Source organism: Urocitellus parryii, chromosome Y (assembly GCF_045843805.1).
Source record: "Urocitellus parryii isolate mUroPar1 chromosome Y, mUroPar1.hap1, whole genome shotgun sequence".
NCBI lineage: Eukaryota > Metazoa > Chordata > Mammalia > Rodentia > Sciuridae > Urocitellus > Urocitellus parryii.
In genome coordinates this window covers 36,980,756-37,008,526 of record NC_135548.1, presented here as the reverse complement: position 1 = coordinate 37,008,526, position 27,771 = coordinate 36,980,756, and the positions used below count along the sequence as shown (strand labels likewise).

Below are 27,771 nucleotides of genomic sequence, written 5' to 3'. Positions count from 1 at the left end.
TCATGGGTGTGGGGTGGGGTTAAATTTGGATTCAACAGTGCGACCATTTCTCCATAATGGATGTATGGATATCAGCATATATACCGACATGCACATATACACATATATCTCGACACAGGTATGTAGATAGATAAGCATACACATATCGTCTGGCCCCTCTTTAGAATGCACAGCAGCTGACATTCTTTGATTTTAGCCCTGAAATCTTGGCCTGAGTTATCATAAAAATTTTGTTGTTATCATCTTGTAACATTTATGGTAGCTAGATTGTAACAACAACAACAACAACAATGAATATTTATCAGGTTTGAACTGGAACCGAATTAAAAGTCCTTTACATCTGTCATTTTTTGTGACAACTTCATGATAATCCTGAATGGTGAATTGCATACTTCCCTCTCTGAACCAGGATCCAGCCAGGATAGCAGATAAACCTTGAATGGGATACAAGATAAAGCTTTAATATTGAATCAGTCTGGATTTTTTAATACTTGAAAAATCAGAATTATTGTAATAACTGGGAATGATCAAAATAGCTGTGGGATCTTCTTATGGCTTTTTACAGGGCTAGCTATAAGAGACCTGGCTTGGTGCACAGGGAAAGGTCGTGCTGGTCAAAAAGTGAATTTGCTTCAAGTCGGGCACGGTGGCTCAGCTGGTAATCCCAGCAGCTCAGGGGGCCGGGGCAGGAGGATCACAAATTCAAGGGCAACCTCAGCAATTTGGCAAGGCCCTGAGTAACTTAGGAAGACCCTGTCTCAAAATAAAACATAAAAAAGAACTGGGGGTATGGCTTGATCCCTGCGTGTTCAAATCCACCCTGCTGCCAAAAAAAAAAAAAAAAAAAAAAAAGATAAAAAGTGAATCTTCTTTCAATAAATTAGGTAAGGGTACAAAGTTTTCAGGAACAGCATCTGGGTAAGCAGAATTCAGGTAATAAGGAATAATGTTATTTACATGTGTAATATGATTTTCTTTCAAGCATTACCTTTGCTTTCAGTTTCCAACTGAGAAAAGCACAGCATCTCCTGTCCATTTCCCACCCACCCATGTTGCCTTCTCAATAGTTTTTGCAGCCACAATGTTACATTCAAAATCACACACCTGTGTCCACAGGCTTTGCAGTTCATCCTAAAATCAAAAAGGATAAGAATTCGGCTCTGTCTGTGCCACTAAGCCACCGTTTTCTTAGAAAATCCATCAACTGTAATAAATGTGGAGTTAGGGAGTGTGTCTGACCCAAATAAGAAAGGTTTTGGGTTTGTAGCCATTTTTGTGGGTGGCTGTTCTCATGATGAAAGGTTTGTCCTCGGAGAAACTCACACGTGTGTCCATCACCCGGGGATGGATGAAATTGGGTGGTCAGGATGCTGTCACGGGCAGCTCTATACCAACTGGCCCCTCTAGCCCACAACTTGAGTGAATTTGTTTCTGGGGCCTCTTGTGTGCCACTGATCTATCATTCTACTCAAGTTGAAACCACCCATTTTAATGATTGCTTTAATCAACCTTGTTCGTACTCAGGAGTGTCTTCTGAAGGATCACACAGCATACTTAAAATTTTTTTTTCAAAAAATTGTACTGTGTGTTAGTCAGCTTTTCATTGCAGTGACCAAAATACCTGAGAAGAGCAACTTGAGTAGGACAAGTTTATTTAGGGCTCCTGGTTTCAGAGGTTCAGTCTAGGGTGGGTGGACTCCATTGTTCTGGGCCTGAGGTGAAGTGGAGAGACGTCAGGGCAGAAGAGCCTGGTGGAGGAAAGCTAAAGGGAGCGATGGGAGACCAGGAGACAAGATCTAATCCCAAGGCACACCCTGAGTGAGTGCCTCCAGTCATGCCCAGCTGCCTACAGTCACCACCCATTGATCTTCCCAAATTATTAATCCATCAACTAAATCAATCCACTGATTAGGTCACGGCTCTCATAATCTAATCACTTCACCTCCTGCTTTCACAAAGGAGCTTTTGGAGGACGCTTCATATCCAAATCATACTATATATATATATATATATATATATATATATATATATATATATATATATATATAAAACGTTTCGATGAACTGTGTGCATCATACTTTTCAACATCATTGACATCCTTGACCTGATTATTCTATTTTGCTTTCTAGCTACATCATACAATTTTTATTGACTTTGAAACCACTGATCTATCATTTACAAGATACGTTAACTGAGTAACAAAAGTTAGCACTGAGGAACTAAGTCATATCAAGGTCATGCTCTTCCTTTCATGTGCCCTCGGTAAGTGTTACCACAGTCCCAACCATTCTCCACCTGTAGTCAGAATAAGCTTTTGGAAAACCAAATATGATCGTGTCTTTGTTTAAAACTTAACGATGTTTTTCTGTGGTCTTTATGTACCAGTCGAAAATCCTCAGTATGTTACCCAGGTCTTCCATGATCTGTCCTTGGTTATTTTCTATCTCCTTCGACTGTTGCCCTAGCTGCACTTTGAGATTCTCATTAGCATTATCCCCTGCCACACCAGCTGAGAGTTATCTCATACTTTTAGTATCCTAAAGTTTCCCTTTGGAATCGCTGCAAGACTAGTGATCTTTCTTGAAGACATCTCCCATCTTCATTCCTTCCCCCTCTCTGCTCTTACACTTTTCTCACTGTCATGAAAGGAGACAATTGTGCCTACCATCAGGAGTTTGACAAGAGTAACCCATAAAACATTGACAAACAATAGGGATTAATTTGTCTTACAAAATGGTAAGTCCATATTGATCAATCCAGAGTTGATTCAGTGGCTCCATGATGTCAGGGTGGAGCTTCTTCCTCTTCATTATTTGCCTCCTGGGTGCAAGATGGCTGCAGCAGTTCCAAGCACAAAGCAAGAAAAAAGCTCTTCTTTTCCCCATTGTTCTACTTTTATCAGGCAGGAAAATATGTCTCTGAGATGAAATGGGAGACTCTTTTATGTGTCATTGGTCAGAGCTGTCCCAACTGCTAAGCAGGCTGGGACAGTTTGGATTTGGTGTATCTGACTAAAGAAGGCTGTCTCTGCTGGTCAGGAGTAAAGCAAACAGAAAGGCAGTAGGGAAGTGTTTGACGCACTATCTCCATGTTTGTGCTTTGTAAACACTGAGGTGCTATGAATTCCTTCTTTGTACTTGTTGAGGAAAGTATTCTGAAAATAAGAGATAAGGTTCCCAAATCTATTTGATAGTATTTTGTGCTGTGTAATATGGTAGCTATTATGCAATACAACTTAAAATTATATCAGATTAATTAAAACTAAATTAAATTAAAAATTCAGTGTCTTGTTATAATAGTCAAATTGCAAGTGTTCATTAGACACATGTGGAAAACACAGATAAAAGATTTTTCATTATTGCAAAAAGTTCTGCTAAATATCATTGGTTTAGAGCTTAGTTAGAATTTCTGAGAGCTGATGCAGAAGGAAACTTAGAGAGTGTCTTGTGCAATGGTAGTTCTCAGCAAATGTTAGCTAAGTTGAAAGAAATTAGAAAAATTGTATGAAAAGGGTTTACTGCATTTAGGTCGACTGCTCTTTGCTTTTCTTGGTTATGAGAAACTCTATTCCAGTAAATCCCCTTTAAAAATCATAACGTCTATCATGTGACATATTTTGTATCTTTTTTTTTCTACTTTGTCATGAGTAGACAAGATTTTTAAAGGGCAATGCTCTTAAAAAGTTGAAGTGCAGAAGTAATTTGTCAAATAGTGATGACTTGCAATGCAAGCAAAGTTACTGTAAAAAATGTATTTATATGTGTGTGTGTTAATTACTCAGATCTTTTAATGTATTCCATTACTGTGAATAAATTCAACTCATTAATTATATTGCCAGCAGTTATCCTTATTAATATATAAATATAAAAAAGAGAAAAACTTAGTTACAGTGTAACAATAAACTCAACAATTCCACACATGTATTTTATGCTATTTTGAAGATAACATATATCCAGGATCCAACCCTAACCCTTATCAAAGGGTAATTCATATGCATATTTTGTGCTTTCCTCATTTACTTGAGTGTGTTACTTAAATATTTTTCTTAGTCTTAAATAATTACATTAATATTAATTATTAGTTATATTAATTAATAATATTATACATCATTTAGATAATTAAATAATATTCACAGGAAATTTCAGAGGTAGTACTGAGATATTCTTTTGCTTACATGTCACCCAAATTCCCACAAAGGTGAGAGCTTATGCAACAACATTGAATCTGATAGTACAGTATGCAACCAGGAACTTGGTGCAGTGTTTGCTTAATTTCACTGTGAATTTTTAGGTTTCACTTTGTTTTCCCCTATAGGGATAGATGCAGTGATTTTACAACAGAATCAAGTAATTACCACAGTGGAGATACGGTTCTGTTCTATCACAAGACTATTATGTTGTGTCTTTATGATCCCATCACTTCTCCTACCATCTCCTTCCCCGTCCCTAACCCTGGCAACTCCTGATTTATGCTCTCTACAATTTTGTCATTTATTTTAGAATATTACAGAAATAAAATCAGAGCATGTAACTTCTGGTGTTGGCTTTTTCTCACGCAACCCAGTGTCCCCAAGATCCATTTGTTCTTGCAGGTTGTTTCTTTTTATTGTTGAGGTTTTGTCTTTCTAACAATTCATTCATTTTTATGACATTTAAATTGTTTACAATTTTAGGATTTTACAAATAAAGCTGCTGTGGCTCAGGCCTGGAATGCAAGGTTCAGGGCTCCAGCAGATGAAAGAAAATGCAAAGCACGATTGGGATGGTAGACATTCTTTATTCAGAGGCACCAATAGCCCCTACACAGCCCACAGCTCCAGCTTCAGCCCCAACTCAGTTCCACATTGAGTCCCATGAGCCATTTCCATAGGGGATATATATATTTATAATCTCCTGTATTTGCTTAACTCTTTACAATAATCATGCTGTAGAGAAGAACGTTACAAAGTTTATTTTCCTATATAGTTTTAATAGAATCAGACATATCCTTTCATAAAAATCTCTAAAATGTGATTGAATGGAACATTATACAGTCACTAAAATGATTATTATAAAACCATAAATTCCTTTCACTTAAAGTGGAAAAAAAATCAAAATTATGAATCCATTGTAGTTGCAACAATGCAAAAATGTTTATGCACATAAAATACTAGAGGATAAAATACATGAAAATAGATAGTAGTTTTTAATTTTTTTTTTAGTTGTAGATGAACACATACCTTTTTTTTTTATGGTGCTGCGGATCAAATCCAGTGCCTCATGTATGCTAGCAAGTTCTCTACCACTGAACTACAATTCCAGCCCTAGATAGTTTTTTTTTAAGAGAGAGAGAATTTTTTAATATTTATTTTTTAGTTTTTGGTGGACACAACATCTTTATTTTATTTTTTTAATGTGGTGCTGAGGATCAAACCCAGCATCCCGCGCATGCCAGGAGAGCACGCTATCACTTGAGCCACATCCCCAGCCCCCAAATAGTAATTTTTAAGGTAGGATTTGGGGATATGCAGGCAGGCCAGATAAAGAAGGCACGTTGCTAACAAATTACATAAGTGGGTGCAAGCTCACAAGCAAATGTTGAATACATATGTTGAATCAGGGTGTCCTTGACCTTGACTACATTCTAAAAACATAGCCTGCTGGAAGCCTTGGTGAGGGAGACTAACTAGAGCCATTTTGGATCTGCCCTAAAATTTCTCATGAGGATTTTGGGGAATGTAAGTTTTCAGTTTTTAGGAATAAATGCCAAGGTGTGTGATTATTGGATAGTATGTTAAGGGTATATTTAATTTCATAAGAAGCTACCAAATTATTTTCCAGGATTGTCGTACCACTTTGCATTTACTACCAGGAAGTATGGTAGATCCAGTTTCTCCACATCATTGCCAGCATTTGATGCTTTCTCTCTTTATTTCAGTGGTTCTAATAGATGCAGAGAATATTTAAGCACTGTTTTTGTTATGGCTTGAATTCATGTCAAAATTCATGGGCTGAGATGTGGCTCAGTGGTAGAGTGCTTGCCTAGCATGCATGTGGCACTGGGTTTAACCCTCAGCACCATATAAAAATAAAGAATAAATATTTAAAAAATTAATTTCTATGGTGGTAGTCTTAAGAAGTGGGGTCTTTGGAGCAAGCACTTAAGTCATCAAGTGTCTGTCCTCATTGATGAATTATAGTGCCTTATGAAATGGCTGGTGGATTGGCCTCAGCCCTATTTTGTCCTTCTATTATGTCAGGACTCAAAATATAATGCACCAACTTGGAAGCAGACACTCAGCCTTCACCAGACCTTGAATCTGCTGGAGCCTTAATCTTGGACTTCTAAGTCTCTAGAACTGCAAGAAATATTTTCTATTATTTATAAATTAAACAGTTTGTGGCATTCTGTACCAAGACAGCCTTCACTTGCAATTCCCTAATGACTATATGTTGAACTTTTATTTTTCATGAGATCATTTTTAATTTCTGCATCTTAGTGAAATGTTTCCTTATGTCTTTTGCACATTTATAATTTAATTTTAAAATTAATGTGTAGACTTTATATATTATAGTACAAGTTCTTTTTCAGATATGTGGTTTGCATCTATTTTTTGCCTTTTCATTTTCTTAACAAGATCTTTTGCAAAGCAAAAGATTGGGATTTTATTGAAAATTAATTCAAGTTTTTAAAAATTGTGATTTTTGTACCATGTCTAAGAACTCTTTACCAAGGTCTATATCCCTAAGATTTCTCTCTTGTGATATTAGATAAGTTTTATAATTTGAAAATTTGCATTTAAGTCTATGATCCATTTTGAATTAATTTTATGTAAGATGTAAGATACACATTAAGGTTCCTTTTGGTCTTTGTGAGTGAGCAATTTCTTTGGCATGACTTGTTGAAATGACTGTCCTCCCTCTACTGAATTGCATTAATACATTTGTCAAAAATCAGTTTTCTATATTTACATGAGAATATTTCTGGATTCTGTGAAATTGATATATAAGTCTATTTCCTCATCCAGCACCACCAAATCTTGATTATTATCGCTTTCAGTAATTCTTGAAGATAATAATTCCTCTCAACTTTATTTTTTTAAATTGACCTAGCTATTCTAGTTTCTTTATCTTTCCATATAAAATTTTAAAAGAATTTTATCTACATTTATAGAAAATCTTGCTTAGATTCTGTAGAAATTGCACTAAACCTGTAAATTAATTTGTAGAGAATTGTTATTCCTTTGTGTGTGTGTTTGTGTTTGTGTGTGTGTGTGTGTGTGTGTGTGTGTGTGTGTGTGTGTGTGTGTGTGTTGCTAGGGATTGAACCTGGGGCCTCTAGATTAGTGCTTTAATCACAGAGCTACCTTTTAAGTTCTGGCATTCCTGCTACATAAATTTTTCCAATCCATGAACATGGTATGTCTCACCTATTTTTAGCCAATAAGTTTCAATATGCATATATGTTTGTTAGATATGCAGTTAAAGTATTTTTAAAATAATAAGTAGTATTTTATTTTAAATTTATGTTTCCACATATTCATTGCTAATATATAATACAAGTGATTTTTATGGTAATCTCATACCCTTAGATCTTGCTGAACTCATTTTTTAGTTCTATCAACTTTTGCAGATTTATTGGTCTTTTCTATATTGACTATTATGTCATCTGTGTAATGGGCTAGTTTTATTTCCTCCTCTCCTATCTGTGTGCATTTTATTTTCTTGCCTTATTTCCAGTACTATGGTGAGTAAGAGTGGTGAGAGTAGACATAACTTGTCTGATTTTTGCATCAAATAATGCTGAGTTAAAATGAACTGGAAAGTCTTATTTCCTCTTCTCTTTTCTGGAGACAGTATAGAATTAGTGTTAATTCTTTAAACATTTGGCAGAATTCTTCAATGAAGACACATGGGCCTGGGAATTTCTTTCTTAGTGGTTTTAAGTTACAAATTGAATTTTATTAATAATTACAAGGCTATCAACATTATTTTGTATTGAGGAAATTGTGCTAGTTTGTGGTTCTCAAATAATTGGTTTATTTGTTCCTGTTGTAGAATTTATATGTATAGAACTTTTCATATTATTCTCTTCTTATCCTTTTGTTCTCTGCAGTGTCTGATATTGGCAATCTGTGTCTTCTCTTTTTCTCTCCCTTTGTCCATCTTGCTAGAGGTTTTATGACTTTTTAGCCCTTTCTAAGTTCAGCTGTTTGACATCTTTATCGTATGTATGTATGTATGTATGTATGTATGTATTTATGGTACTGAGGATTGAACCCAGGGTTGTTCTACCCCTGAGCTTCAATCCCAGTTTTATTGATTGATTGATTGATTTTGAGCTGATCTAAGTTGCCAAGGCCAGCTTTGAACTTGTGATTCTCCTGCCTCAGGTTCCCAAGATGTTGGGATTATAGGTATGCATCCATTCTGTTTTTGTGTGGTAATATAGTTTAATTCTCTCTTCTTTATTATTTTCTTTCTTATAATTGCTTTGTGTTAATTTTTCTTTTTCTAGGTTTTAAAGATGGGAGCTTAGATTACTGATTTTTTTATTTTTCTTTTTTTCTAATGGATATTATTAGTGTATATAATTTCCTCTCAAAACCACTTTAACTGCATTCTACAAATTTTGTTACATTTCTTTCCATTTTTATTTTGCTCAATATAGTTTTTATTTCCCTTGAGATTTTCTCTTTGACTCAAGTTATTTAGAAGATTGCTATTTAGTTTCTAGGTGTTTGAAGCTTTTCCTACAATCTTTATTCAGTTTTAATTTGATTTCATCATGGTCAAGAAACATTGTATCATGATTTTAACTATTTTAAATTTGTTGAGGTTTGTTTTATGATCCAGGATGTGTGCTTTCTTATAATGAATTTAATAAGCATTCAAAAAAAGTGCTTATTTCGCTGTTATTGGGTGTTGTATTCTGTAAATTTCAGGTAGATGCTGTTGCTTGCTGGTTTTGTTGAGATCCTCTATCTTCTTGATTTTTCTGTATAGTTGTTCTATTGATGTTGAGAGAGAGGTATTGAAGTCTCTAAGTATTATTCTGGTTTTTACCACTTCTCCTTTCAGCTATTTCAGATTTTGCTTTATGCATATATTTGGTATTGAGGATTGAACATAGGGATGCTTAACCACTGAGCCACATCCACCCCTCTTTTAAAATTTTGAGACAGGGTCTGGCTAAGTTGCTTTGCGCCTCCCTAATTTGCTGAGACTGGTTGGTCTTGAACTTGCAACCTTCCTATCTCAGCCTCCTGAGTGGCTGGGATTACAGGCGTGTGCCACCATATTTAGCTTTCATCTTCCTTTGAAGCAGGTTTCCTCAGACATTGCTCTGATAGGGGAAGTGGGGCACCAATTCTTTACTGCCAGATGGGTGGAAGTCCAGGTTTCTGCTTGGCCTTCAGTGACGCTCCCCAGATGAGGAGGGCACCTCATTACTTGTGGGCTGTGTGGGGTTTTTGGAATCCCACTATGCCTTGCTGATTGCACCTTGGCTGATTGGGGCTGGGGTGACTCATCACTGTTTCTCGTAGGGTCTCAGCCAACACATGCTGCAGGGGCCTCATTCCCACTGGTCAGTGGTGAAAGTCCTACCTCGCCACCTAACCATCTCTGAAGCCGCATGGCAGAGTGTGGGGTTCTCAGGACTCTTTCTTGTGTGATTTCCATTGATACCGAGAGAGGGAGCCCACTATTACCTAGCAGGGCTGAAAGTCCTGACTCATAACTCAGACTTTTCTGGTGCCACTGTCCTGGGAAGTGAGCAGCACATCCCTGTGGGCACTTGTTGGGAAACCTAGGTTCTCCACTTTGTCTTTGCTGAGGGCTGGGGCAGTGAGGTTTTGGGGGACATTGGCTGGAGTCATGCTGTTATGGGCTACACATTGTCAGTCTTCCTAAACTTCCCCTTTACATCCTTTGGATAGACAGGGAAGTCTTGGGACACTTTTGTTTGTCTTCATTGAATTTTCTGGATTGTTGGCTTTTCTAGCGTCTAATTCAGAATAAATGATGATGAAAGAAAGCTCAATGTGTTTACCACTGTGTTTTTCCCAGGGTCTCACTGTCCCTGGCTGGCTTGACTTTTCTGTTCCACCTTTCAGAATATTTTTATTTCTGTCTTATACATAATGTCATTAGAGGAAGAATTAGGAAAATGAGAGTCTGCCTCATCTTATAAGGGAATTAATTAATTTTTTGTAGATTGGGAATTGAACCCAGGGCCTCACACACGCTAGGCAAGTGCTCTTCCACGGAGCTGTATCCCCAGCCCTACCCCATCTTTCTGGAAACAGACATCTTTAAATGCCTTACCCACATCTTCCCACTTTGCCTAAGGTCTCCCTCAGTGTGTATCAGACAGGCTAACAAGAGCCTCTGTAGTGATCAAACTCTCCATGTCCAGAGACGTGACATCACACACAGTTGTCTTTCATGTGTGCTACTGTTCCACATGTGGCTTCTTCCAAGGGGCAGTGTGAGAATCCTGGCAGATAAGGGAGGATTATTATCATAGTAACAATCGGCTTTTCTTTAGGTCTTTGTCTTTTTGTGTTTACAGCCCTGCCCTAGGGGATTATCACCCATAACTGTGGCTTTGAACACCTTGCTGTCATCCCCAGGTCACTTCCATACTGACAGCCCCGTGTGGGGCAGGGAGAATAGGTGGCACCACTGGCCAACTCTCCGTAACTTGAGACCAGATGTCAGTGGAACCCACATCTCTGTCCAGCTTCCTCCTCGGTCCTCTGGCTTCTCTTGTATGCTTATGATCGTGTCTGAGATTACCCCCTAAATAAATGATTTTCACAAGAATCCCCATCTCAAAGCTCTGGGCTCTGCCTCTAAGGCATCTGAGGTCATCTATACACTCAGATCCTCAGATTTCTATCTGCAGCCCACCTCCCCACTGAACGTGCTCATCACCATTTCTACTGGAATTCATTTAAGCTTGCCACAACCAAGACTAAAGTCCTGATCATTTTTGCTTGACTAACACTGTTCTTCCTGGAACTCTTTACCTCTCTACATAAAAAACTTATTACTTTTTGCTTTGTCTGAAAGCCCTGATGTCATCATTGACTCTTCTCTTTCTCTCTACCTCCCTTATCTGTAGTTTCACTTTCTGGGATTTTAGTTGCCTGCACTCAACCATGGCCTGAAAATATTAAATAAAAAATTCTGGAAATAAACAATTTGTAAGTTTTAAATTGCCTGCCATTCTGAGTAGCATGATGAAACCTTATGCCATTCTGTTCTGCCCCACCTGGGACATGAATCATCCCTTTGTCCACTGTATCCATGTTGTGTTAGTCACTTAGTAGTCTTCTTGGTTATCAGATCACCTGCTATGGTATGGGAGTGTTTTTTTAATTAAAGTAGCTATTATTTTACTTAATAATGACACTACAGTGCAAGAGTAGTAATATTATTAACTCAAATACATCAAAGAGAAGCTATAAAAATTGAAAATGTGAAAGTTTATCATAGGCATATATGTAGAGGAAAAAAAAAACCACAGCATATGTTGATTCATTAATATCCACCATTTCAGGAATCCCTTGGGGGATCTTTGCACTTATCTTCTTGTAGATAAAGGGGAACTACTGTGTAATTTAGGAAGAAAAGGAGAAACCCTTCAAAGAAACATTTCAAATTGATTATGAAACTCCATAATAGGAAGAAAGAAGATAATGCTGTCTACCAATCATGAAACAATTCATGAAAGTAATCCTATAGAGTCCATGAATTCACCTTCACCCAGCCTCTTATCCCTCGGAAGTCTTTTTGCTAGTTAGATGTTTCTCCTGCCTCAGTGAACGCACTCAGCGTCTGCTCAGCGATTCTGTTTTGTGTGTCACATGAGCAGGATGTATCCCAGCATCATTAACTTGAGGAAACTGTACTTCCTCAGGACTTAAATGTTGCTTTTGAGACTAACTGAAAATGTACAAATTTCCTTCTGGTGAACATTTGCTTCACTAATATTAATTTACAACATGCTGCTCTGTTGTCACACCATCCTATGTACCCCAGATATTTTTGTTTTAAAACCACATCATAATGTAAACTTTTTGAAGACATTTGAGATGTAATCATACTCAAATACTATCATATTAGCATGCCCATACGTTCTATTCTTGCCTCAAAAATATAAGCAAGGAAGAATTCAACAACCTGATTTATGTCCAGGAGAGTCCACTGTATAGGAGGCAGGTGGAAGGCTTCTTGCTGTGGTTTAGATATGAGGTGTCCCCAAAAAGCTCATGTGGAAAACAATGCAAGAAGGTTTAGAGGTGAAATGATTGGGTTATGAGAGTCTTCACCTTATCAGTGCATTAATCCCCTGATGGGGATTAACTGGGTGGTGACTACAGGCAGGAACTGACTAGAGGAGGTGGGTCGCTGGGGCTGTGCCTTAGGAGTATATATTTTGTCACTGAAGAAAAGCTGTCCCACTTCACTTCCTGGTGGCCGTGTCCTGAGCTGCTTTCCTCTTCAACCATGATGTTCTGCCTCACTCAGGCCCAAAGCAATGGAGGCAGTGGACTCTATGGACTATGGATCTATGGACTGAGGCCTCTGAAACCATGAACTACACATAAACTTTTTCTCCTCTAAAATTGTTCTTGTCAGGTCTTTTGGTCACAGAAGCAAAAAAAAAAAAAAAAAAAAAAATCCAACTAAATACTCCTTAAACAAATTAAAGATCTCTCTGAAGATGCAAGAAAAAGCAAACTCACTTTCTCCTATTCTGTCCCTCAGCGGTCAGCACAATACTTCTGTCACCTTGTTTGTGGGGCTGCAGGACTTTTCCTCCTGTAAGAGGGGTCCAGCGGAGCGTCGGAGGGAGAGACCATACAAGAGACTTACTCCATGCAATTGGCAAAAGGGGATTTATTGGGGATCCATTCCAGTGCGCTGGGACTCTGTGCTCACTCAAGAAGGGAGAGCAGCCCAGAGCCCCGAGCAGAGGTTCAAACAGAGCTTAAGTACACTTTTTGGGGAGGGCGGGAGGCTTTGCATACATCAGAACAAATCATCATGAGGCGCGGGGAAATTGAACAACAACTCTGAGACGTGATTGGCACATTCATTGCCGGAACTGGCCGGGCGGGGGTGATTGGTCATTCGTAAGCGGGTTACACATTCAAACTGATTGGTTTGGGCTCTGTGAGGAACTGCACAGGGCCCTAGGCTAAATGGCCAGTAGGGTGTTGTCTTAACTATCTCAGGAATCTGGGTGTAACAGAGGAACTTAATAATACCTAATCTTTTACATTCAAGCTTTCCAGTTTAGAAACTTTACCCTTTCACTCCATGCACTGTTACTAGGTGGTACGGCCCAGGGAGTGGAGCCTGGGCTAGAGTTCTGGATGCTCCATAAATACTCAAAGTCAAATTGGTCAGAAAATAGGTTTTATTCAAATCCAGTTTTGAAGGAAGGTGGGAGAAACTTATTGCTTCAAAATTCCCATCTTTGCAATCTCTGGAGGTGAGCAAAGGTTCTAAAGGAGGAGCGACGGGAAAGAGGCAGCCAAGTGAGACCAAAGGCAGGAAAGGTACCTGCCTTCTGCTCATGTGCTTCCAGACTTAGCCTGTGCTAGACAGGCCTGCGCAGGGGACGTCTCCACCCTCAGCCTCCTGCACACCCTGGAGGGTTTGTAAAGCTTCAGTCTCCACTCTCTGCATGAGGAGTTGTTCTTAATTTCAGAGAAGGCCCCTCCAAATTCAGACTCTTTCAATCACTCCCTGCACCTTTAGCTCATCCCCCCAATTGAGGCTCTGTGTTAAAGTACATGGTTGGGTTATTTTGCAGAACTCAAACAAAAGAGGTCAGATGCTTATTCTCAAAGGAGACAAATTCTGAAATACTTAATAGCCCTGCCCAAGGGAAGGATTTCAGTATTAGTTTGCTTAAGACCTCTCTTTCCGTAACTTCCCAGCTGTTTCTGTTCTTGGTGGGGTTTGACATGGGACTCCATGTGATTTTCCTCCCTGTCTCTGAATGATTTCTGCTGCAAAAACTGTTGATTATTTTCCAAATGTATTTGCTTCATTGTTGTGAGTCCTTTGTCCAGTTCTTTGATCTGGGATTGTCCCATTTTGAAAGGGAAGTGATGAATGATTTGAGTCAGCATCAGAAGACTCCCCCCCCCCTTTGGCCAATTTTAAACAACAGAAGATTTTTGGAAAGATTAACTCTTAGGCCAGAAAGACCCAATACGCTAATAAGAGCAAAACCATTGTATATGTTTCAAGGTTTTGCTGTTGTTCTTTGTTTCTTCTGTTTTTGAGCTCTGAGGAGGGAGAATAAATGCATCTGCATATTCTAGGGCTAATTTGCTTTTAACTAATAAATGCATATAAGAGTGGAATGAGGGTGGGTGGACTGTAGACGTTCCCATCAGGCTTAAGCTTCTTGGCAGAGACAGCATTCTTGAAGACAGGCTGTTGGTGTGGCTCCCCAAAGGAGCTGGCTGGGGTGCAGACTGCTATGTTTGCTGGACAGGGTAGTGGCAAAAACCCACACTCTAACTCCCAGACCTGGAGCCAAAGGGTCTGAGGAGATCACTAAGAGCAAAAGTGGGAGCCAAACCCACAGGGGACCTGGCAGACAGGCAAACTCAACTCCAAATGAACAGCCTATGACTGGGCTCCGTGGGAAGGTAATCAGATTCTAGAGGCAAATGGGAGAACTGCGGATCCTTAAGGGACCAGGGGGGAGATAGTCACAGATGGGTCCTTTTCTAGAGCGTCATACCTTAAAGAGATTGTAAGGTACTTTAAGGGTATCTGCTTTGTTCTAAATATTCACCTATAACACCAATGGAATCACTTCATGAGAACAACACGATTATCTGAGACCAATGGATAGTAAAGAGATCACACACAGTGTACCATATGATCTAACTGTAAATATACCCAACAAATACAAGTGGCAGTGAGATTCTGACATCAGTTCCTAGGGCTTTTATACTAAAGATCTACTGAAACCTTGAGCAGATAATATTATTTTCTTCTATTTTTGGTGCAGATTTCTCTTATCATTGTGCAGTCTGCCTTCTTTTGTGTGTCCATATTAATGTCTGCACACACACATACACACAACTTAATTCTTTAGTTTAAACATAGTCAGTCCTCCATACTTGTGGGTTCTGTACTTATGGATTCTATTCATAAATCAAATTCCTTCTGTACTGATCACGTACAGACCTTTTGGTCATTATTCCCTAACCATACAATATAACGACTATTTGCATTGCATTTGCATTGTATGAGGTATGATAAATCATCTAGTGATTTAAAGTATAAGAGAGGATGTTCATAGGTTATATGCATTTTATATAAGGATGTGAGCATCTGTGGATCTTGGTATCCATGTGTAGTACCTGGAACCAAACAAATTACACAAGATATTCAACAAGTTCTAATAAAACAGACTTTGTGTTAGACAGTTTTGCTCAACTGCAGACTAATGCATGAGTTCTGACCACATTTAAGGGAGGCTAGGCTAAGGTGTGAGGTTTGGTAGCTTAGGTGTGTTAGATGCATTTTCAACTTATGATATTTCCGAATTCTGATAGACTTCTCCATCATAAGTCAAGCCACATGTGTATGGGGAAAAAGTTGTGTAGTACCAGGACAACTCACAGATTTTAGGTACCAGTTCGTCTGTTACCAAAAGCTCCATCCTAGTCCCCAGCGTCAATCCAATAACGAGGACATGGTTTTGAGAAAAGGGAAAACAGATTTTTATTGCTTTGCTAGCAAAGGAGAAACACAGGGGACTCCTGTCCCAGAGGCTGTGATTCTGCCCATTAGTGGGAGCAGAGGGTTTTTAAAGATGTGAATCAAAGACTACAGTTCACATGTTTTCTGTCTGGAGTTGTAATTCACTTCTTAATTTGGGAGAGAGTCATTTCTGAGATTTCCTGGTGCAATCCCCAAGTCTGAATTACTTGGTTCCTGTGGTGGGTAGGTGCTCAAGGACAGATAACTCTGCCTAGGATGGGGAAGAAAGGTAATCCTGTTTCCCCTGAGATTGGGGGCAGGGAGAGAGGGAGAGAAAGAAACATGTCCTTTAAAAAATAAGTCACAATGGCAGAGCAGCAAGGGCTATATTCAAAGCATAAGGTAGACCACTGTTACACACCTTCTGTGGGTTCCGAGTCACAGTTACCAGAAGACTGGATGACCTTCATGCTTGATCCAAACTGGGTCTTCATGTTGCTAGATTTCACGTACTATAAGTGCCATTAAAAAGTGTTATTATTTTGATTCCCAGCACACCCAATGGGCTTTCTGATGAATTCAGGATGAGTAGAAAAGTCAAGAAAAGAAATGTGAATTCCCTGTCCTTGTGCCAGACGCCTCCGTTCAAGGTTGCTCAGGGAAGTGAACTGACAGGTATGATGTATGAGATGAAAGCACGCTAACATAAGACTGCCATTGGTATGCATTTCAATCTTCATCGCGGATATCAGAGCAAAGCAGGGTCACGTAGGGAACACTTTGACGACGATGGGGACTGAGAAGTATGGGCTTCCACAGCTGAAGAAGGCACGAAACTGCGTTGAAAAGCAGGTTTGCAGATGAAGGGTGATTTTCCTATCTTTGGGGTGACATGCCAATTTGTGCTTAAATCCACAGGGCTTCAATCTGAGCCTCATAAATGACAATCTGTGTGACTTTAAGCAGACAGTGGGGGCAATGGTGACAAGTTTTGGACCTTTTGTTTTGGATTTTTAAAATATACATGAAAGTATTCCATTAAAAAAAAACCTGTAAGACCATTGTCTCTTAAAAAATTAGCAATAATTCCCCAATATCATCATCTAGTCAACCTGTTTTCAAATTTTCCTGATTGGCTATTTTATCTTTTCAAAGTTTTATCTAGAAATTTAAGCAGATGCAAGTTTTTTTTTTCCTTCTTTTTTTTTTTTTTGGACTGGACTGTTTCACAGTGGTCGCTTTCCATTAGGAAGCTCATAATGTCTAACTCTCTCTGTCTCTGTCTCTCTTCTGTGACATTTATCAATAATTGATAATCTTAGCCTAGACCCATTAATTCATCAGTGTTGCAAAATGTAATGTTCTATCTCATTTCCTTCATTTGAGGCTGGGATAGTCAAGAAAGAAATGTGTTCCTTGTCAACTATTTGAATGCTGTGATGTGTGGATTTTATAAGGAAGTTCTGATAATTGCTTCACTCCCTCTCCCCACTTTTTAATGACCAGTTATAAGATAATGAGTTGGCTCTCCAGTACATATCCAAGGTTGGTTAATGAGTTGAGGTTTTTTTCTTTTTCTTTTTAAGTGTCATTATTAACACTGGGTTAAATAGTTAATGTGATTCAATCCATTGCAATCATTATCTTTGTTGATGTTCAAATTGTTTCAGTCTTGGCCAGTGGGAGCCTTTTCAAATCAGTTCATGAATCCTTTTGGCAAGACACGAATAGTTTAGAAAGTTCCCTTGCTTTCTGGTTTGCTAGGATGTGTTGGGCTTTCCTTGTACTTGGGAATCAGTCACTTCTCAATGGGTCCTGCTTTCCATAGAGAGAAATATTATTTGAAATATCTATTCTGAGATGTCATCACTACTGGGTGGGTCTTTGTTTATGGGCCTTTTCAGAGCACAAAACTAAACGAATGCATAATGTTTTAAAAAAGAAAAGTCAGGAATTAATACAATGTTCTTAATTCAAACTCTAGATCCAGGATTTTTACCTACCATTATTAATCTTGGCATCCATACTGAAAACTCTCTTTCAACATCAATCTAAATAATGACTTAACTCTCCTACAAACACATAACACAAGCTACTTCTACTACCACCATCATGGAAATGCATTTAGAGTTTTGCAGGTTTTTTTCTTTTATTTTTTTCTTTTTATCTTTCAGGTTTATCCTATTGTGAATATATAGCCAAGTTGTTGTGCTTCAGAGTAATTTACAATTCTTCTTAATGGTTACACTGCCAGTTAGAGTATCAGATTTTTTTTATATTGTTTGTTCAAAACATTACAAAGCTCTTGACATATCATATTTCATACATTAGAATCAAGTGGGTTATGAACTCCCATTTTTATCCCAAATACAGATTGCAGAATCACATCGGTTACACATCCACATTTTTACATACTGCCATATTGGTGACTGTTGTATTCTGCTACCTTTCCTATCCTCTACTATCCCCCCCTCCCCTCCCATCTTCTCTCTCTACCCATCTACTGTAATTCATTTCCCTCCTTGTTTATTCTAGGTATATAATCATGTCGTCCGCAAATAGTGATAATTTAAGTTCTTCTTTTCCTATTTTTATGCCTTTAATTTCTTTCGTCTGTCTAATTGCTCTGGCCAGTGGTTTGAGAACTATATTGAATAGAAGTGGTGAGAGAGGGCATCTGTATCTTGTTCCAGATTTTAGAGGGAATGCCTTCAGTTTTTCTCCATTCAGAATGATGCTAGCCTGAGGCTTAGCATAGATAGCTTTTACAATGTCGAGGTAAGTTCCTGTTATCCCTAGTTTTTCTAATGTTTTGAACATAAAGGGATGCTGTACTTTGTCGAATGCTTTTTCTGCGTCTATCGAGATGATCATATGGTTGTTATCTTTAAGTCTATTGATGTGGTGAATAACATTTACTGATTTTCGTATATTGAACTATCCTTGCATCCCAGGGATGAATCCTACTTGATCATGGTGCACAATTTTTTTGATGTGCCTTTGTATCCGATTCACCAGAATTTTATTGAGGATTTTTGCATCTAGGTCATCAGAGATATTGGTTTGTAGTTTTCTTTCTTTGAGGTGTCTTTGGTTTCGGAATCAGGGTGATGTTGGCCTCATAGAATGAATTTGGCAGAGCTCCCTCTTTTTCTATTTCCTGAAATAACTTGAAAAGTGTTGGTATTAATTCTTTTTAAAGGTTTTGTAAAACTCTGCTGTGTACCCATCCGGTCCTGGGCTTTTCTTGGTTGGTAGTCTTTTGATTGCTTCTTCTATTTCATCCATTGATATTGGTCTGTTTAAATTGTGTGTATCCTCCTGACTCAGTCTGGGCAAATCATAAGACCTAAGAAATTTATCAATGTCTTCACTATCTTCAATTTTATTGGAATATAGGTTTTCAAAATAATTTCTAATTGTCTTCTGAATTCTGTAGCATCTGTTGTGATATTGCCTTTTTCATGTTAGTAATTTGAGTTCTCTGTCTTCTTCTCTTCATTAGCATGGCTAAGGGTCTGTCAATCTTACTTATTTTTTTGAAGAACCAACTTTTAGTTTTGTTATTTTTTTCAATAGTTTCTTTTGTTTCAATTTCGTTGATTTCTGCTCTGATTTTAATTATTTCTTGCCTTCTGCTACATTTGCTGTTGTTTTGCTCTTCCTTTTCTAGGGCTTTGAGTTGAAGTGTGAGCTCATTTATTTGTTGGTTCTTCCTTTTTTTGAGGAATGATCTCCAGGCGATGAATTTCCCTCTTAAAACTGCTTTCATTGTGTCCCATAGATTCCGATATGTTGTGTCTGTATTTTCATTTATCTCTAAGAATTTTTTGATTTCCTTCTTTATGTCTTCTGTAACCCATTGATCATTCAGTAACATATTGTTCATTTTCCATGTGATGTAGGATTTTCCCTTCCTTCTTTTATCATTGATTTCCAGTTTCATTCCATTATGATCAGATAAAATGCATGGTATTATCTCCACCCCTTTATATTTACTGAGGGTTTCCCTATGGCATAATATATGGTCTATTTTTGAGAAGGATCCATGTGCTGCTGAGAAAAAAGTATATCCACTTGATGATGGTTGATATATTCTATATATGTCAGTTAAGTCTAGGTTATTGATTGTGATATTGAGGTCAATAGTTTCTTTATTCAATTTTTGTTTGGAGGATCTGTCCAATGGTGAGAGAGGTGTGTTGAAGTCACCCATAATTATTGTGTTGTGTTATATTGGATTCTTGAACTTGAGGAGAGTTTGTTTTATGAACGTCGCAGCACCATTATTTGGTGCATAAATATTGATAATTGTTATATCTTGTTGGTGAATGGTTCCTTTTAACAGTATATAATGTCCTTCCTTATCCCTTTTGATTAACTTAGTCTTGAAGTCGATTTTATTTGATATGAGGATGGCCACCCCTGCTTGCTTACGAGGACCATGTGCATGGTATATTTTTTCCCAATCTTTCACCTTCAGCCTGTGTATGTCTTTTCCAGTCAGATGTGTCTCCTGGAGGCAGCATATTGTTGGATTTGTTTTTTCAATCCATGTTATCAGCCTATGTCGCTTTATTGGAGAGTTTAAGCCATTAACATTCAGAGTTACTATTGATATATGGTTTGTACTTCCTGCCATGTTTGATTATTTATCTTTTTTTTTCTAATTTAGTTTGTTTCTCCATGATTAGCTTTCCCCCTGGTCCTCTGTCTTTACCGAGGCACTTCCCACTGATGGTTTTGGTTATTGTTTTCCATTTCTTCCTCATGTAGTGTTTTGCTCAAGACGCTTTGCAATGCTGGTTTTCTGGCTACAAATTCTTTTAGCTTTTGTTTATCATGAAAGATTTTTATTTCGTTGTCGTTCCTGAAGCTTAATTTTGCTGGATACAGAATTCTTGGTTGGCATCCATTTCAGTGTTTGAAATATGTTGTTCCAGGATCTTCTCGCTTTCAGCGTCTGTGATGAAAAAATCTGTTGTTAACCTTATTGGTTTACCCCAAATGTAATCTGCCTCCCTTCTCTTGTAGCTTTTAATATTTTCTCTTTGTTCTGTATATTGGATATCTTCATAACAATGTGTCTTGGCGTTGGTCTACTGTGATTTTGTATGCTCAGTGTCCTGTATGCATCTACAATTTGTATAACTGTTTCCTTTTTTATTTCTGGAAAGTTTTCTGTAATTATTTCATTCAGCAGGTTACTCATTCCCTTGGTATGAATCTCTGTACCTTCCTCTATCCCGATGACTCATAAGTTTGGTTTTTTTTATGTTATCCCAAATCTCTTGGATGTTTTTCTCGTGATTTTTTACCAGCCTATCTGAGTTGGCTAGACTCTTTTCAAGATGATATATTTTGTCTTCATTATCTGACGTTCTGGCTTCTACTTGCTCCACTCTGTTAGTGATACTCTCGATTGAGTTTTTAATTTGGTTTATCGTTTCCTTCATTTCTAGAATTATTGTTTGATTTTTTCATAATCTCTATCTCCTGATAAAGATGCTTAACTTCTTCTTTTATCTGTTTATGTAATTCATTTTCAATGTGATCTTTCGCTGTTTGGATTTGCTGTCTCCTATCCTCTCTAAGGTTCCTTTCCATCTGTCTAAGGTGTTCCTTGAATTCTTTATATGGCCATTTTTTCTGATGACTCTAGGTCCTCCTGAATATTTAGGCTGTCCTGCATTGTTTGTACTCCTTTTCTTCCTTGCTGTTTCATGCTGCACATGTTACTTCTTGTTCTGTTTGACTGCTGAGTTACTGTTTACTCTTATAAATTTATTTGATGCTTGGGAGGAAAGATATTAGAAGGGAAGGGAAGAAGTCACTAAAGAGAATGAGTGTAGGCAGGTAGAATTCAAGGAAGGGGGAATAAGAAAATTGAAAAGAAATGAAAAGGCAAAAGAAAAAAATTGAAAATAAAGAAAGAAAGAAAAAAAGAAAAAACAAAAATTTAAAACAAAAATATTATAATGATAATAAAAAAATGGAAATTAAAGTTTAAAAAATAATAGTAATAATAATAAAATAAAAAGAATTAAAAATTGAAAACATTAATAAAAAAAAGTTAAAGAACAACAACAACAACAACAAAAATGAAAATAAAATAAAATAAAAAAAATAATAAATGCAGTCATAGAGCTCGATTAACTTCTCTTCCAGTAGGTGGAGCTGTGCCCACTGGGCCAAGCTTCTCTTCTTGATAGGTGGGATCCAATCAATGTGCAGCAGCTCTTCCTCCCAGACTGTGCGGGTCTCCAATCCTGAGTGCCTAGGGCCTTCTCTTGTGTTTCCTCAAGCCAGGCCCCGCTCACCTGTGACACTCACCACAATACACCACATGCCAGGTCTGCTGCTCCTGGGAGCCCTGTTTTCATGAATGCCTGGGCACACTCTCCCTGTTTGCCTCCCTCAGACCCTGAGTTTGTAGAGCTTGGGGCTGAGAACCCCCAGCGCCCTCCGGTAGCAACTCCCCTGGTAGCTGGTGCAAGGGACCTCTGTTGTCAGCACTGGTGGGAGCGGTAGCTGGGAGTTCTACGCCGCTAGTCCCGAGTCACTCCTGATTCCCTCGGTCTGGCTATGGTGCTCGGTTGGCTTTTACCTCTGTGAGTTCAGGTGGGCCGACTAGTTATTTCAGCGGGATCGTTAGTGCTGAGTCACGAGAAGCAGGCGGACCGGAGCTAGAATGCAGCCGATCTGGGCTCGGTGTGTTCTGAGAAGCCCAGACTGTTCGCCCGGGATCCACGTCAGCTCAGCATTGCCTAGTGGTCGTGAGCAAACAGCATTTTGACAGTTTACTTCTCCCCATGCCCGCGCAGCTGAAGGGGTTAGAGACTTGATCTCTCCGCTTCCGCCGCCATGTTGGATCCCTTAGATTTTAAATTGTCACTCATCTTATCAGCTGTTCCATTTTGCTCTGCGGGTGGGCGGCTCACTCTTGGGGTGAAGAGTCTGCTCTAACGTGCTCCGCAGGACGCGGCAGCGGCCAAGCTGCGGCCCTCCGGACACCCGGGGAGGGGGTGCGGGCTGGGGGAGGGGAGGCAGCGCTGCTTGACACGGTGCTTAGTCTTTGTCGACAGATCTCCTTGAATGATCTTTACTTTTTCTTTTAAGACGTGGCAACACACGCTGCGGGTGTGGCGGTGCGGAGCACGGAGCTGCTCACTCCCTTCCAGCCGCCATCTTCCCCCAGTAAGACCTCAGATTTTTTTAAAATACTTTTTTAGTCGTCGATGGACATGACTTTAATTATTTATTTATTTTTATGTGGTGCTGAGGATGGAACCCAGTGCCTCACGCATGCTAGGCAAGCATTCTACCGCTGAGCCCCAGCCCTAGCCCAAGACCAGATTTGTTATTTTTATTTGCCTTTTATTTTTAGGGATGGCTTTTGAAAAATGAATTTAATTTGTTTAATAATGTAAAATAATTATACAGTTCTGAAGTCAGATCTAAGCAAACAAAATACACTCAGAGAAATCTAGCTGTTTTCTGTTTTTTTTTTTTGCTTTATTTTCTCTCTTTTTCTATAGGTAACTGAAAGATATGGAATAACAACCCCCAGGTAGAAAGGAGGACAGGGAGAGAAGGAAAACAATGTGGTCTGGACTTTCAGCGGTTCCCGTATCCACAACTGTTCCCGACGGCCCAGCTGACACATTCTGCTATGATTCCGTCTCCCTGAGCCCTACAAGACTAAGACTCCTGTTGTAACCAGTTGCCATTTTCCTCTTGAAAATGTGCCCCTCTGCATCTTAATAAAGCATTGCTGATCACTGATGTCTGTTTCTGTTTCTTGTACTTTCTCTTTCATTTGCTTTCAGTAACCATTCTTGGGTAGTAAGTTTGCAAAAAGTCAATAAATAACAATTAAGAATCTATTTTTTGAACAAAGTGCTCTGCTTATGTTGCTAAGTGACTACTTCTAGGTGCTTTATAACCACTTCACCTGGAAATAAAATGTAGAAGCTGATGGCAGATCATCAAAAAACCATGTTTTTAGGTATTTTCTTTTTAAAAGTCATTTATTCTATCATCTATCTATCTATCTATCTATCTATCTTCATTTTTGCAGTTCTGGGATTAGACCCAGGGCCTCATGCATGCTAGGGCAGTGCTCCACCACTGACCTACATTCCCAGTCCTATTTTCTTTTACTTTAAGACAGGGTCTCACTAAGTTGCCCTGGTTAGCCTCAAACTTGCAATCCTCCTGCCTCAGCCTCCTGAGAAGCTGGGATTACAGGTGCGTTTTACCAACACCCGACTCATTCAGTCTAAAAATCTGGAAATTTAAAAATTAAAAAAAATAAATTTTTTAAGAAAAACATAGAAGGCCTATGTAATTTTACCCCTTGGAAATGGTCAGTGTTTATATTTAGTTCATTTCCTTCTAGGTGTCTTTTCTACCCAACTTATTTTTAAAAGAGGAACTGCAATTGTACTGAAAAATCTGTATATTTTGGGGCTTACCATTATATCTTGAAAAATTATCTACTTATTTTTTTTAAATTTGTTTAAAGACTGCAAAGTGTTCTATTATGTTCACTGGCCTATCGATGTCAATGTATTGCACTATTTTTTTTTTTTTTTTGTGACAGGCACTGTGATAGATTCTGGAGAAAGAGTAAGTGTTCTTGCTGTCATGGAGCTTACACATATCACACACACACACACACACACACACACACACACACACACTCTACCATGTCCTGATTGTTGGCTATTTAATCTGTGTGTAATTACTTACCATTATGAATATTGATTTTATGAACTTCCTACACACAAATCTTTATACCTGTCACTTAGGACAGGCTGCAGAAATGTAATTATATATATATAAAACATCAGTGATAGAGGTGCTAATTTCTTGCATATTTTAACTAAGGAACATTTGAAAGCTTTCGGTGATGAATGGCTAGAAAAATAGTGTCTGTCTGAGAGTGTGTTTGTGGGGGGTGGTGTCCTGCTCCATTTTCTTTTTCTCTGTGCTGCCCTTTCTTCCTGCACTGGGGTGGAGATTCAGATGGGGAGGAGAGTGACCTCAAAGGGCTGGTCTCTGCTTGGTCCCTGCTGGGACTGCAGTTTTGAGAAAGCTCATGAAGGTGGGCTGGATCTCAGGCACGAACAGGAGAACAGGGAGGCTGCTGATTACCAGACCTCCAGCAGAGTTGTAATCACAGCTCAGGTTTCCCCACACTCCTGCCAAATCCTTAGAGGCAGGTGCTGTACTTCATCAAGTCTCTTAACTTGAGAAAAGTGTGTTGATACCCCTGGACTTATTAATTCCTAAGAAAGTTACTGATTCAGCATGTCTGAGTTAAATCCTGGCTTTACTATGTACTCACTGTATGTCTTTAGGTAAGTTATTTAACCCTAGCCAAGTCTCAGTTTATTCATTGTCAAGCATTAAGTACCCATCTCAAAGGGATTAAGTGGAATAAACAGCGTAAAATATTTATGGAGGATTTGGGCACATACAAAGTACTTAATAAATGCTGATTATTGATGGACATTAAGATGCAAAAACCTTCTGGTGCTCACGTCTTGATGACCAGCACAAATTTATCCTTGGATTCATGGAGTCAAACAGCAGTGCTCCTCAAACCCGCAATACTCAAGATTTTTCAGCAAATTCCTTAAATTTGGCCCTGTTCTCCTATCAGAATGTTCACACCTTGATTTTAGCAAAAAGTCGCTTCAGTCTTGCTGTAAGGATCAAAGATATGGTAAGAAGTTTGCTCCCTTGAATTCTTCCCTGCAAACTGCTGGTCTGGAGAAGAGGAACGGCATTGGTGAAGGCGGTGGGAGACTCTGAAGCTCACGGCTTCTCAGAAACACTGAAAAGCTGGCAAACTGCAGAACGAATCTTATCAGCACTCTAGAAACAGTTAAAGGTCAACAGGAATCAAACACTCAGGAGAAGGGGTGAGAGAAGGAGAGCGCCTTGTGGCACTTCACCTTGTCACTGTCCCATCCCTTCTCCCCAGCTTGGCAGCGAGGTGGGTCAGAGATGCCAGGGCAGATGCACAGTGTGGGTTCCTGACTCTAGGAAGGGAGGAGTGGACCTCGATCCCTGCTTGTGCCCCTGTCTGGGTGTTCTGAGGAACCGAAGCCGGCCAAGGACTTGCCTTTGTGGCACCTGTTGGTGCTCTCTCAGAACAGAGAAGTGGCTTCAGAAAGACATGCCTCAAGGACAATGAAACACAAAATAAAAAGCTGCAGTTGCCTGGGGACAAAAAAAAGGAACATTTGGGTAAGTAAGAAATGTCTGGAAGAAAAAGTTGGTGAGTGAGATTCTTAGGCAAATAGAGATTTTGAAAAGCTCCCATGTATACCAGGAATCTTCAGGCTATGTTCATGCCCAGGACAGGACACATACTTAGAAAAGAGCCAAGAGGAGCTTACGACTTCTTCTTTTGCTGATGTTTAAGCTTAGCACAGGAAGGAGGGGAGGGTTTAGGCAGAGCAGTAAACACTGGAGTGCCCCTAATCCAGAGCCAATCTGCAGACTGGGAGATTCTTCCCGGCCCCCTCCAAACCTGTCTCCTCTCCTCTTTTCTCCTTTTCATTTCTCACACTTCTTTTCCCCTCCCTGATCCTCTCCTTCTCTCCTCCCTCCTTCCCCTGCCTCCCTTTCCTTTTCTACTCCTCCTCCCCACCTCCCTTTCTCCCACACCTCTTTCTCTTTCACCTTCTTTGGAATTCTCTGTCAAACCACTGACTGAAAACCAAACTGGAGGAACAAAGATCTGAGAGATCATACATGATAAAGAGCATAGTCTTTACAAAAGTAGGTTAGAATGGCATCAAGTGTACCACTATAACCCACAGGAAATAATGGCAAAACTGGGAGGGGGCCGGGAGGAGATGATAGCCAAAGTTTTCTTAAAGGACTGATCCTACTGGATCCAGGCCCAACACTTACGACCTCAGTTTACCTTAATTAGGCCATCCTTCTATGGCCTATCTCTAAAGACTGACACTTTGGGGGTTCAGGGTTCAACATTTTTTTGTGTGTGTGGAGGTGGGGGAGACAATTCATTCTTGGAGACCATAATCTTCAAAATGTCTAGTTTTTCACCAAACATTGATGAGGCATGTGAAGAAATGAGACATAAAGCACATGCATAGGAAAAATTAAAAAGGAATTGACAGAAATCGTCACTGAGGAAACCCAGACTTGGAATTACTAGCAAAGACTTGACATCAAGTGTCTTGAGAAAAGCCAATCTCTAGTTCCTGGGTTCCAATTAGTGGCTTCCAGTGAAATCCTCTCATTTGTAGCAAAACGGGTGGAAGAGGAGGCCTCGGAGTGAAGGGCTATAAACCAGACACAGAGAGACAGGTGCCCCGTGTTCTCTCTCATCTGCGGAAGCTAAAATAGTCCACCTGAACGTAGAATAGCCATTACCAGAGGCTGAAAAGAAGGAAGAGAGGGAAGGAGGGGGAAATGGGAACCCAAATACAGCTGTCCGTTTTTATGAAGGTCTAGAAGACAGGAGCTCAATGGCTTCAAGCACAAAGAAATGAAAAGCAGAGGGAATTTCTAATCACCCTGATTTGATCATTGGATTAATGCACACTGAGCCCCATTAAGGTAAACAATTATCAAATCTTAATTTTATTAATATAAGAAAAATTTAAATTGATTTTAAAATTATTTTATTTTTAGAGAGCACAGTATGAGATATTTAAAAAACAAAGCAAAAAAAATTGAGAACACAGTATGTTGACAATCCAGGACACTGAACCAAAATTTAAATACTGTCCCACATGCCATGCTTTCCAAAAAATTCTTTCAGATCATATTCTCATGCTTGGGTCTGCTGTTATTAATGTCTGTGTTTTTGCCTTTAAAAATCTTTCTTCTCATTAGTACTGCTTCCACTTTTATTACTTCCAATTTAACAATAGAGACATTTTGAAAAAGATATTTTTGAAACTGGGAAAAATAAAAATAAAAAAGAACTCCAGCTCTTGTTACAGGACTGCTTCTTGCATCTTCCGTCTTTCTCTTCCACAGCAGAAGGTTTGAG

General features: G+C 39.0%; 1 long non-coding RNA gene across 2 annotated transcripts in view; it reads left to right on the top strand.

The window, feature by feature from the left end:
• LOC144251084 (uncharacterized) overlaps positions 1-23,499 on the top strand; it is a 110,468-nt gene extending 86,969 nt beyond the window's left edge. For both annotated transcript variants that reach the window (XR_013342626.1, XR_013342625.1), the window contains one exon: positions 23,267-23,499. This is a non-coding gene — a long non-coding RNA (uncharacterized LOC144251084). The remainder of the gene's footprint in view (positions 1-23,266) is intronic.
• Positions 23,500-27,771: the final 4,272 nt, after the last annotated feature.